The sequence below is a fragment of the Chrysochloris asiatica genome, unplaced genomic scaffold, assembly GCF_000296735.1.
Source record: "Chrysochloris asiatica unplaced genomic scaffold, ChrAsi1.0 scaffold00216, whole genome shotgun sequence".
Taxonomy (NCBI): domain Eukaryota; kingdom Metazoa; phylum Chordata; class Mammalia; order Afrosoricida; family Chrysochloridae; genus Chrysochloris; species Chrysochloris asiatica.
The window spans coordinates 5,435,366-5,446,196 of NW_006408734.1; positions in this window are offsets into that span (position 1 = coordinate 5,435,366).

The following is a 10,831-nucleotide window of genomic DNA, read 5'->3' on the forward strand; positions in this document are numbered from 1 at the left end:
CTGTTAAGTCCCATAGATTTGGTTTTGACTCATAGCGATCCTGCATAGGGTTTCCAAGGAATGGCTGGTGAATTTGAACCGCCAACCTGTTATTCAAAAAGATTTCGCAGTCCAGTGCATAAAATGAACTACTTAACAATAATCATACAGCAATCACTAATGTGATTTTTGATGATCCTATGTTATTACTCTGAAAGCTATGTGGTGTTTAATCATACAATGATCACCTTATACTCTTATTTTGAAAATTAATATTAATGTCAAATTTAAAAAATAAATTGACAAGTGCAGGGTAAGAGGAAATGGGCAAGGTAGGAATTAGGCAATTCACAGGTTCAGGGTAAAGAATTGTGCAGCTAGCCCATTGAGGGCACAGAATCAATTTGTGGGCAATAATAAGGAGGTAAGGAAGCAGGACCTGGGACCACAGTACAGTAAAATAACACCAGGTACAGCCAACTGAAAAGGGAAAGAAACTTTATAACCAAGCCACCAAAAAGTAACCATGCAGTCATAGAAAATAATACCAAGTGCAGTCAACCACAAAGAAAACAGAAAAATATAGCACCCCATTTCTGAGAAACCTGCACCCCTTTACTAAAAATCAGATGACTATTCCTCCCCTTCATTAAGATATAATCAGTGAAGGCCAGCATCAGTCCTGCCCCTGCGGGAACACTACTTTTAATACTCAGGACTCTGACTCTAAAGGGTTTGTACTTGCCTGTGAGGTAGACCTGTCCCCTTTCTATGCTATAATAAACTTAATGCTTTGCTGAGGATTTTGGTTTGATGATTTTTATCTCACTTCATAAGGAGATAGGATTTGCTAGTTCTCTCTCTTTCCAACACTGAACCAGGTCTCAAGTCCAGAGCATCTTGCACTGTGAAGATGGTATTTTGATGCCGAATCCTTCTGTCAGTAATAGTTGGTGAAGGTAAGTTGTGTTGTTATTGTTAGGTTCCATCAAGTCAGTATTGAATCACAGTGACCTTATGTACAACAGAACAAAACACTGCCCGGTCTGTGCCAACCTCACAGTTATTGCTATACTTGAGCACATTGCTGTTGCCACTGTGCCAATTCATTTCATTAAGGGTCTTCCTGTTTTTCTCTGATGCTCCACTTTACCAAACATGGTCTCCTTCTCCAGAGATTGACCCCTCCTAATAATATGTCTGAAGCATGAGAGACAAAGTCTGGCTATCCTGACTTCCAAGGAGCATTCTGGTTGTACTATTTCCAAAACAAATTTGTTTGCTCTTTTTGCAGTTATGGATCCTTTAATATTCTTCTCCAAAATCATGGCTCAAATGCATTAATTCTTCTACAGACTTCCTTATTCACTGTTCAACTTGCACATGAATAAGATGTTATTAAAAATAACCATGGCTTGGGTCAGGGGCACCTTAGTCCTCTAACTGACGTCTCTGCTCTTGAATACTTTAAAGCAGTCTTGTGCAGTAGATTTGCCTAATGCAATATATCATTTGATTTCTTGATTGATGCTTCCATGAGTGTTGATGGTTGATCTGAGCAAAATGAAGCCTTTGACAATTTCCGTTATTTATGGACTCCTGGTGTGGCAATGTGGGTTAATGCTCTAGACTGCAAAACTGGTTTGAACAGCAAGATCGGGTGCTCAAGCTCACCAGATGCTCCTTGGAAATGCTATACAGGCTTGCTATGTGTCACTACTGACTCAGCAGATCTTAACAACAGCAACAACAATTTATTAGTCCAGTGGTGAGGGATTTTTGCTTTCTTTACATTGAGGTGCAGCCCATACCAAAGGCTATGTATGGTCTTTGATCTTCATCATTAAGTATTTTAAGTCCTGTTCACTTTCAGCAAGTAAAGTTATATCATCTGCATATCACAGGTTGTTAATGACTCTTCCTCATTTTGTTCTTTTTTATATAATCCAGCTTCTTGGATTATGTGCTCAGTATACAGATTGAAAATGTATGGTGACAGAACACAACTCTGGCACACACCTTTACTAATTTTAAACCATTCAGTGTTCCCTTGCTCTGTTTGAACAACTGCATCTTAGTCTAGGTACGGTTTCCTCATGAACACAATTAAGTGATCAGAAATACTTACTCTCTACAATGTTGTCCATAGTTTGCCATTATCTACACTATCTAAAGTATTTTCTTAGATAATAAAGCACAGGTAAACATCTTTTTGGTATTCTCTGCTTTCAGCCAAGATTCATCTGATGTCAGCACTGATATCCCTGGTTCTATGTCCTCTTCTGAATCTGTTTTGAAACTCTTCTGTTCTCTGTCATTGTACGGTTGCAATTGTACTGTAATATCTTTGGCAAAATTTTGTTGGCATGCAATATTAAAAACTACTGTCCAATGATTTCTGCATTCTGTTGCATCACAAACATAAATCTCTTTCAGTCGGTTGGCCAGATAACTTTCAAATTGCTTGGCATAGATGAAAAAGTGACTAGTGTTTTATCAGTTTGCCAATGCCTTCAATGCACTTTGTACTTCTGCCTTCAGTGTAGTTGGCTCTTACTCATATACCCCCTCGTGAAATTGTTGAACATTGACCATTTATTTTTGGTACATTGACTGTATATTCCTTACATCATTTTTTAAATTATTATTCTAAGTTTTTATTGTGAATTGAGTGATAGTTTACATGGTAGAACATCAGTTTTACACTCATCATTTCATTGCAACTTGAATTTTTTTTGATACTTTCTGAATCATTCAATATTTTGCCATTAGAAACCTTCAATATTGCAACTCAAAGCTTAAATTGTTTCTTCAGTTCCCTCAGCTTGAGAAATGCTGAGCTTGTTCTTGACTTTTGATTTTCTAATTCCAGTTCTTTGAACATTTTGCTATAATATTTATTTTGTCTTCTTGAGCTGCCCTTTTAAATTTTCTATTCAGGTTTTTGCCTCCTCCTTTCTTTCATTTGCTTTAGCAATTCTGTGCTGTAGAGCAAGTTTCAGGGTGGGACAAATGGGTCTGCAGTGGAACATCCACCCTCTAGTTTTGCAGACCAGTCGAATTCTGAACACTTAGGTACTGTATCATCCCTCAGTCCAGAAGTTAGGTCTGTGTAAGCCCCCCACCATTACCCTATAATTTTGGGGAAATCTTTCACCTCTCCACACCAGTTCATGGACTTTATCCCTCCCTCCTGTTTCTAAGTGAATGGCCTGGCAGGGAGGAGTAATGAGGTTTCATGTTCCCTTTATTATTGTTAATCAAAGACATTAAAAGAAAAGGTAGTTTTTGGTCAACCCTGGAAAATGTATAGAGGGGTTTGAACATCCAACTAAAATATATTAAATGACCTGTAGTGATTTAAATGTCCTGCTGTCATACTGATGCACTATGGATGAGAAGCAGCACATTATAACAACAACCTAACATCAGGCAGATAGAAAGCATGCCAAGAACCAGAACCTAGCATCAGGAAACATTGTCCTCCTTGTCCAAACTCACGGTGGAATTATCAAACAAGCCCCACTTGTAACGCAGTGAGAACCACCATGGACTACATACAAAACTGCTTAATTAAAGGCATTAAGAAAATACAGAATAAACATGTCAACAACTCCACAATGGCAGAATTAGTGCCGTAGAATGTGATAGCCTTTGGGGACAGTCTGGTAGAGGTGATCCAAAAGTATACAAATTTAGACCCACATTCAGCAGAGATAAATTTGGTTCCAAACACTCATTTCATTAATGAGTCACCTCCTGTCAGCCATAGGAAACTTCAACAACAGGCTTTTGGACCACAAGATGACCTCAATGAACTCTTGAAATTAACAATCATGGTCTTTAACAAACACAAATGCTGTTGTTTGTTAAGTGCTGTCCAATAGTGACCCTGCATAGTGTTTCTAAGGAGCAACTGGTGAACTTGAATGACCAACATTGCTGTTCAAACTAACTTTGCAGTCCAGCACATTAACCCACAGCACCATACCAGGACAGGTAAGAGATGCCAAATGGCCAAAATAACAGAGGCTGCTATTGCAGCCAACCTAACCTGTCCAACATGAGCCACCTGAAAAGAGAGTGTAGCAAGAAATAGCCAAGAACAAGAGCTAAAAGGTGTTTAGGGCTGCTCCACCCTACTAGTTTCTAGTGTGGAGCCCCAGGCCACCAGAACTTCCCTGAGTGACCAAGGAGATGGTGGTGGCTGCTTTAGATTCAGAGTGATGGGGTCCTGCTCGCTTCTGTTCCCACCATTGCAGTCATGATAGAGGGTAACCCTTGAAGTTGCCATTAAGCGTGTCACTTTCTTATATATAGGAGCAACATATTTGGTTCTAAAAACCTTTGGCAGACACCTGTCTTCCTCCTATCATGTTGGAATAGATGGATAGCCTAACCATAGATATTTAACTCCCTTTTTTTTTTTTTGGTAACTGGGAAACAGTTCTAGTAGTGTATGAATTTCTGATCTTCCTGATTCACTTGTCCACTTACTGGGACAGGATATCTTGTCTAAAGTATGAATGGTTTTAACATTCTTACCTGAAGAAAATATTCTAATCTTGACACAGGATACCCAACTGGGAGGAGACATTTCCCCAAGCTAAGAAACCTAGATCTTGAAGTCTGGGAAGACAGAGTGCCCACTAAAGCATCCCATGTGAGCCTGGTTAAGATAACAAGTCAGTTGACTTCAGCTCAGTATTGCCTAGAATATTGATGTTTATGCATTCCATTTCATTTAAGCCAGGATCAAGATACACCAAAAAGTCCTCAAACCAGTCGTTTTCACAGAGAGTTAGAGGTCTGGCTCCTATAATTGTTAGGTTTTGGGATGTTGGATGAATGCTTATCCCAATCTTAACTCTGTAAAGACCATATTGGAAATGGCGATTAGTGCAGTATCTCAAGGACAATAAGCAACATTGCAGTACTTCTACACCCAGCGGTGATCAATCATTATACCCTCATTTCTTAGAACCCACTATTTTTTCTGTCTTAAACCTTAAGGATGCTTTCTTTGTTATTCCTTTTCATTCTGAGTCTCAGCCTTTCTTTGCTTTTGAATGGACTGACCCCACTTCATGCTATGCAGCTCATTAATGTGGATTGCACTTCCTCAAGGATTTTGAATAGCCCTACAATTTATGGGAATGCTATATCAAAATGGCTTAAGGAGCACAATTAAGTGTTCCAGAAAACTCATTCTCCACAATGTTGTTTATAGCTTGTCATGATCCAGACAATCAAAAGCCTTAGTATAGTCAATAAAGCACAAGTAAACATCTTTCTGGTATTCTCTACTTTTAGCCAAGATACATTTGGCATCACCAATGATATCCATCATTACACGCCCTCTTCTGAATCCAGTTTGAATCTCTGGCAGTTCACCATCATTTTATGGTTACAGCAGGTTTTTAAAATATCTTTAGAAAAATTTTGGAATTCTGGTGTGGTGTTATGGGTTAATATGCTGAACTGCAAAGTAGGTTTGAACCACAAAGTTGGTGGTTCAAGCTCACCAACTGCCCCTTGGAAATCCTATACAGGGTAACTATGAGTCAGAACCGACTCAACAGCACTTAACAACAACAACAAGCAGGCAAAATTTTACTTGCATGTAATATTAATGATAATGTCTAAAGATTTCTGCATTCCACTGAGTCACCTCTCTTTGGAATGGAAGCAAATATGCATCTCTTCCAATCAATTGTCTTACAAATTTCTTGGCATAGTTGAGAGTGCCTCCAATGTTTGATCCATTTGTTGAAAGATATAAATTTGTATCGCTGCAGTTTCTGGACCCTTGTTCTTTGCCAATGCCTTCAGTGTACATTGGACTTTTTCTTTCAGGATCATAGGCCATTGATCAAATGCTATCTCTTGTAATAGATGAACATCAATCATTTCTTTTTGGTCTAGTTACCCCATGTTTTCCTTCCATCTTTTTATGCATCATTTAATATTTTGCACATAATATATCTCAATATTGCAAGTCAAGGCTTTACAGTTTTCTTTGGTTCTTTAAGCTTGATAAATGTTGAGCATATTCATTATTTTTGGGTTTTCTAAATCCAGATCTTTGAACATCTAATTATAATATTTAACTTTGTCTTCTCAAGCTGCCCTTTGAAATTTTCTATTGAGCACTTTTACCTCCTCATTTCTTCCATTTACATTAGTATCTCTTAGCTGGAGAGCAAGTTTCAGAGTCTCTTCTGACATCCATTTTGTTCTTTTTCTTCTTTTGTGTCTCCTTATGGACCTTCTGATTTATTCCTCTTCTTCCATATTTAGAGTCTAATGCATCAAATCTGTTTTTCAGATTATCTCTAATTTCAGGTAGAACATATTCAACATCATATTTTGACTTTTGTGGACTTGTTTTAATTTTCTTCAGCTTCAGCCTAAACTTACAATTGATGCTCTGTTGCACAGCCTATGCATGGTCTTCTTTTGGCTGATGATATGGAGCTTTTCCACTGTCTCTTTTCACAAATGCAATCAATTTAGCTTCTGTGTATACCATCTGGTGAGGTCCATGTGTGTAGTCATCTTTAATGTTGTTTAAAAATAATATTTGCAATGAATAATTATTGGACTTGAAAAATTCTATCATGCAATCTCCAGTATCATTTCTATCACATAGGACATATTTTCCAACAACTGATCCATCATCTATGTTTCCAACCTTTGCATTCCAATTGCCAGTAATTATCAACTCATCATGATTGCATGTTTGGTCAATTTCAGACTGAAGAAGTTGGTAGAAGTCATCATCAACTTCATCATCACTGCTTTTAGTGACTGGTGTGTAAATTTAAGCAATACTGGTATTAATTGATCATATGTGTAGGTGTTGTTGTTGTTAAGTGCCGTCAAACCGGTTCCGACCCATAGTGACCGTGTACAAGGCTCCCGAGTCTATGAATCTTTATGGGAGCAGAAAGCCTCATCTTTCTCCTGTGGAGTGGCTGGTGACCTTAAGGTCTGCAGACCAATTCGTAACCACTATGTTACTAGCGTTCCTTTATGTGTAGGTATATGGATATTATCCTATAACAGACAGCATTGTACTTAAAGACAGATCTTGCTATATTCTTTTTGATGATGAATATGACACCGTTCCTCTTTAATTTTTCATTATCTGCATAGTAAACTATGTAATTGTCAGATTCAAAGTGGCCAATGCTAGTCCATTTCAGCTCACTAATGCCTAGGATATTAATGTTTTTGCGTTCCATTTCATTTAGACAACTTTCAACTCTTTGAGTTCAATACTTTGTACATTCTACATTCTGATTATTAATGGATATTTACAGCTGTTTCTCCTCATTTTGTGTTATACCTCATCAGCAAATGAATGTCCTGAAAGCTTTACTCAATTTGCTCCATTACGTAAACTCTACTTTGAGGAGTCAGCTTTTTTTTCTATTTTATTTTGAGTGCCTTCCAGTTTGAGGTGCTCACCATCTAATGCTATATCTGACAATATTCTGGTGCTCTCCATCATGTTTCAATATTCAATATTCTGGTGCTACCAGAGTGTTCTACTGATATCCATAAGGTTTTAAGTTATTAAGTATTCAGAAGTAGTTCATTTTTCCTTTTTCCTAGTCTATTTCATTCTTGAAGTTGAACTGAAACCTGTCCACCATGGGTGACCCTGCTGGTAGTTAAGGTACCAGTGGGGTGACTTTCAAAATCACAGCAATGTACAAGCTACCACAGTACAACAAACTGATAGATGAGTGGTGGTTCCTGGAAATTAGTAAGCTGGAATGGATGGATTTTGGTCATTTTAAATCTGGCAATACATGGTTTATTATTCCAGGAACAAAAAATCTAAGAGAAATGGCATGGCATTCATCATCAAGATGATAATTTCTTGATCTGTCATGAAGTGCAATGTTATCTATGACGTGAGAATATCCATAGGCCTAAAATGAAGACCAGTTAATACAACTGTTATTCAAATTTACATATCAATCACTAAATCCAATAATGATAACACTGAGAAATTCTACCAAGTTTTTCAGCTGATATTGTTCCATAATGCAATCAAGATGCATTGATAATTGCTGGTGATTCAAATGTGAAAGTTGAAAACAAAGAGGAAGGAATGGTAATTGGAAAATATAACTTGGTGATAAAAAACTGCTGTAGATTCCATGATAGAATTTTGCAAGACCAATAAATTATTACATAAGTTCAGTGATAACTATGCATGTAACTTTTAATAATGTCAATCATGACTGAACACATGTACCTTACTAGATAGTATACATTGGAATCAAATTACTACATCTGTTTGAAGAGACTATGGAAAATTTCAATATCATCATTCAAAACAAGGTCACTGGTTGACTGTGGAACAGATCATCAATTGCTTCTATGAAAGTTCAGACTGAGGATGGAAATTAAAGTGGCAAGTTATAAGAAGTTCACAAGAGCCAAAATATTACCTTGATTATATCCCAGCTTAATTTAGAGACCATTTTGGGAACAGATATGATTCAGAAGACACTAATTACCAAAGACCAAAAGAATTATGTAATGACATCAACAACATTATTGACGAAAAAAAGGAAAAACTCATTTAAAAAAAGGAAAGATACAAATAAATGTCAGAAGAGACTCTTAAGTTTACTCTTGAAGAAAGAGAAGAAAAGCTTCTGAAAGAAATGGTGAAGTAAAAGAATGGAAAAGAAATTTTCAAAGGACAGTTCAAGAAGACAAAATATAATATCATAATGAAATGTGAAAACATCTGTAATAAAAAAAATTGGAAGAGCACATTCATCATTTTAATGTACAAAATGATGAAGAAAACATTCAAGTCTCCAATTGCAATATTACATGCTCTATACAGAAAATATTGAGAAGCATTAAAAGAGGAGAGAAGAAATATACCAAGTCATTATCCCAAAAAGTATTAGTGAATATTCAACCATTTTAGGAGGTAGGGTACGATCAAGAATCAAAGGAACTGAAGGAAGAAGTCCAAGTTGCACTAAATACATTGGTGAAAAAGAAGCCTTCATGAATTGACAGATTACAAACTGAAAAATTTCATCAAACTAATCTATGCCAAGGAAATTTGAAGACAGTCACTGGCTAACTGATTGGAAGAGATTCATATTTGTTCCCATGGTAAAGAAAGGTGACATAACAGTATGTGCAAATCTTCTAACAATATCATTAGTATCATAGGCAAGTAAAATTTTTCTGGAGATAATTTTTAAAATGTTTCAAGCAGTACCTTGACAGGGAGCTGTTAGAAATTCAACCAAATTCTAATATCTTGCTTAAGTCAGATGGATCTTGGCTGATAGCAGATAATACCAAAAGATATTTACTTTTGTTTTATTGACTATTCAAGGCATTCAGCTGTATGGGTCATAAAAAAGTATGGAAAACATTGGGAAAAATAGTTATTAAATAACATTTAATTGTGCTCACAGGGAACCTATACATAGACAAATGTTAGGTGTTAGACATGTACAATTTTCTAAAATTTGGCAGATTAAACTTTGGCTTAATAATGCAATGACTCAAAATTTACAATGGAATGGAAGGGTTCTCCATATCAAGAAACAATCTGGTTTCCTCAGTGCACTGAATTGATAGGGATTGGAAATTTAGGCATTGGCTATTAAAAATGGGATGGGTATAAAACATGGGAGTCCTGGTGTGGCACTGTGGGTTAATGCACCATTTGAACTGCAAGGTCAGTGGTTCAAGTTCAACACCTGCCCCTTGGAAACTCTACACAGTGTCACTATAAGTCAGAGACGATTTGATGGCACTTAACATCAACAACAACAACAGCAACATAAAGTATGAAGTTCTGGCTTACAAGTTTTCATTAGTTTCAGAATGAAGGGGGTAATGTAGAATGCCCACTGGATCGTTTACCTATTTTCCATATGGATCTGATGAAAGGGGATGGTGATAATGGTGATAGGACTTTATGACTCAATTGCGAGTAATTGTTAGCAAGATTAATTGCAATGGTCATAATGGTAATTATAGAAAATGTGTAACTAAAAGAGTGGTGATGGTGGTTATGTCCTGTAGAGTCGGTTCAGACTCACAGTGGCCTTTTATAGGGTTTCTAAGGCTGTAAATATTTATGGGAGCAGAAAACTTCATCTTTCTTCTGTGGAACAGCTGGTAGCTTCAAATTGCTGATCTTGAGGTTAGCATCCCCACTTGTTCCCTCTAGTTACAAGTGGCAGAAATTGTTGTGAAGTGCCATTGAGTCGATTCCGACCCATAGTGACCCTGTATAGGGTTTCCAAGGAGCAGCTTGTGAGCTTGAACTCTCAACCTTGGAGTTCAAACAGCTTTGCAGTCTGGCGCATTAACCCACAGTGCATAAATCCACACCAGGACTCCTATAAAAAGGAGTAGTAGTTAATCTTTATTTCAGGAATAGACAATCCCAGGACCATCAAGAAGGAAGAACATGAGTAGATTGTGAGATATCGTCATAGAAAAGCAGCAACAGCAAAAATGGTAACCGAGGTGGTAGTCTGTAGAGATAGAGTAGTTGCAGGCTATAGGCCAATGGACTGAGGAAGCCGTGTGCCTGTGGGCAGGTGTCTGGTTGGCATAATGAGCCCTTTGGACATTTAAATGAGGAGCTCTGGTAGTGTAGTGGTTACGAATCGGGCTGCGAACCTTAAGGTCAGCGGTTCAAAACTACCAGCTGCACCGCAGGAGAAAGATGAGGCTTTCTACTCCCGTACAGATTTACACCCTCGGAAACCCTATACAGGGTCGCTATGGGTCGGAAACGACTCGATGGCACATAACAACAACAACAATATATATATATATATAA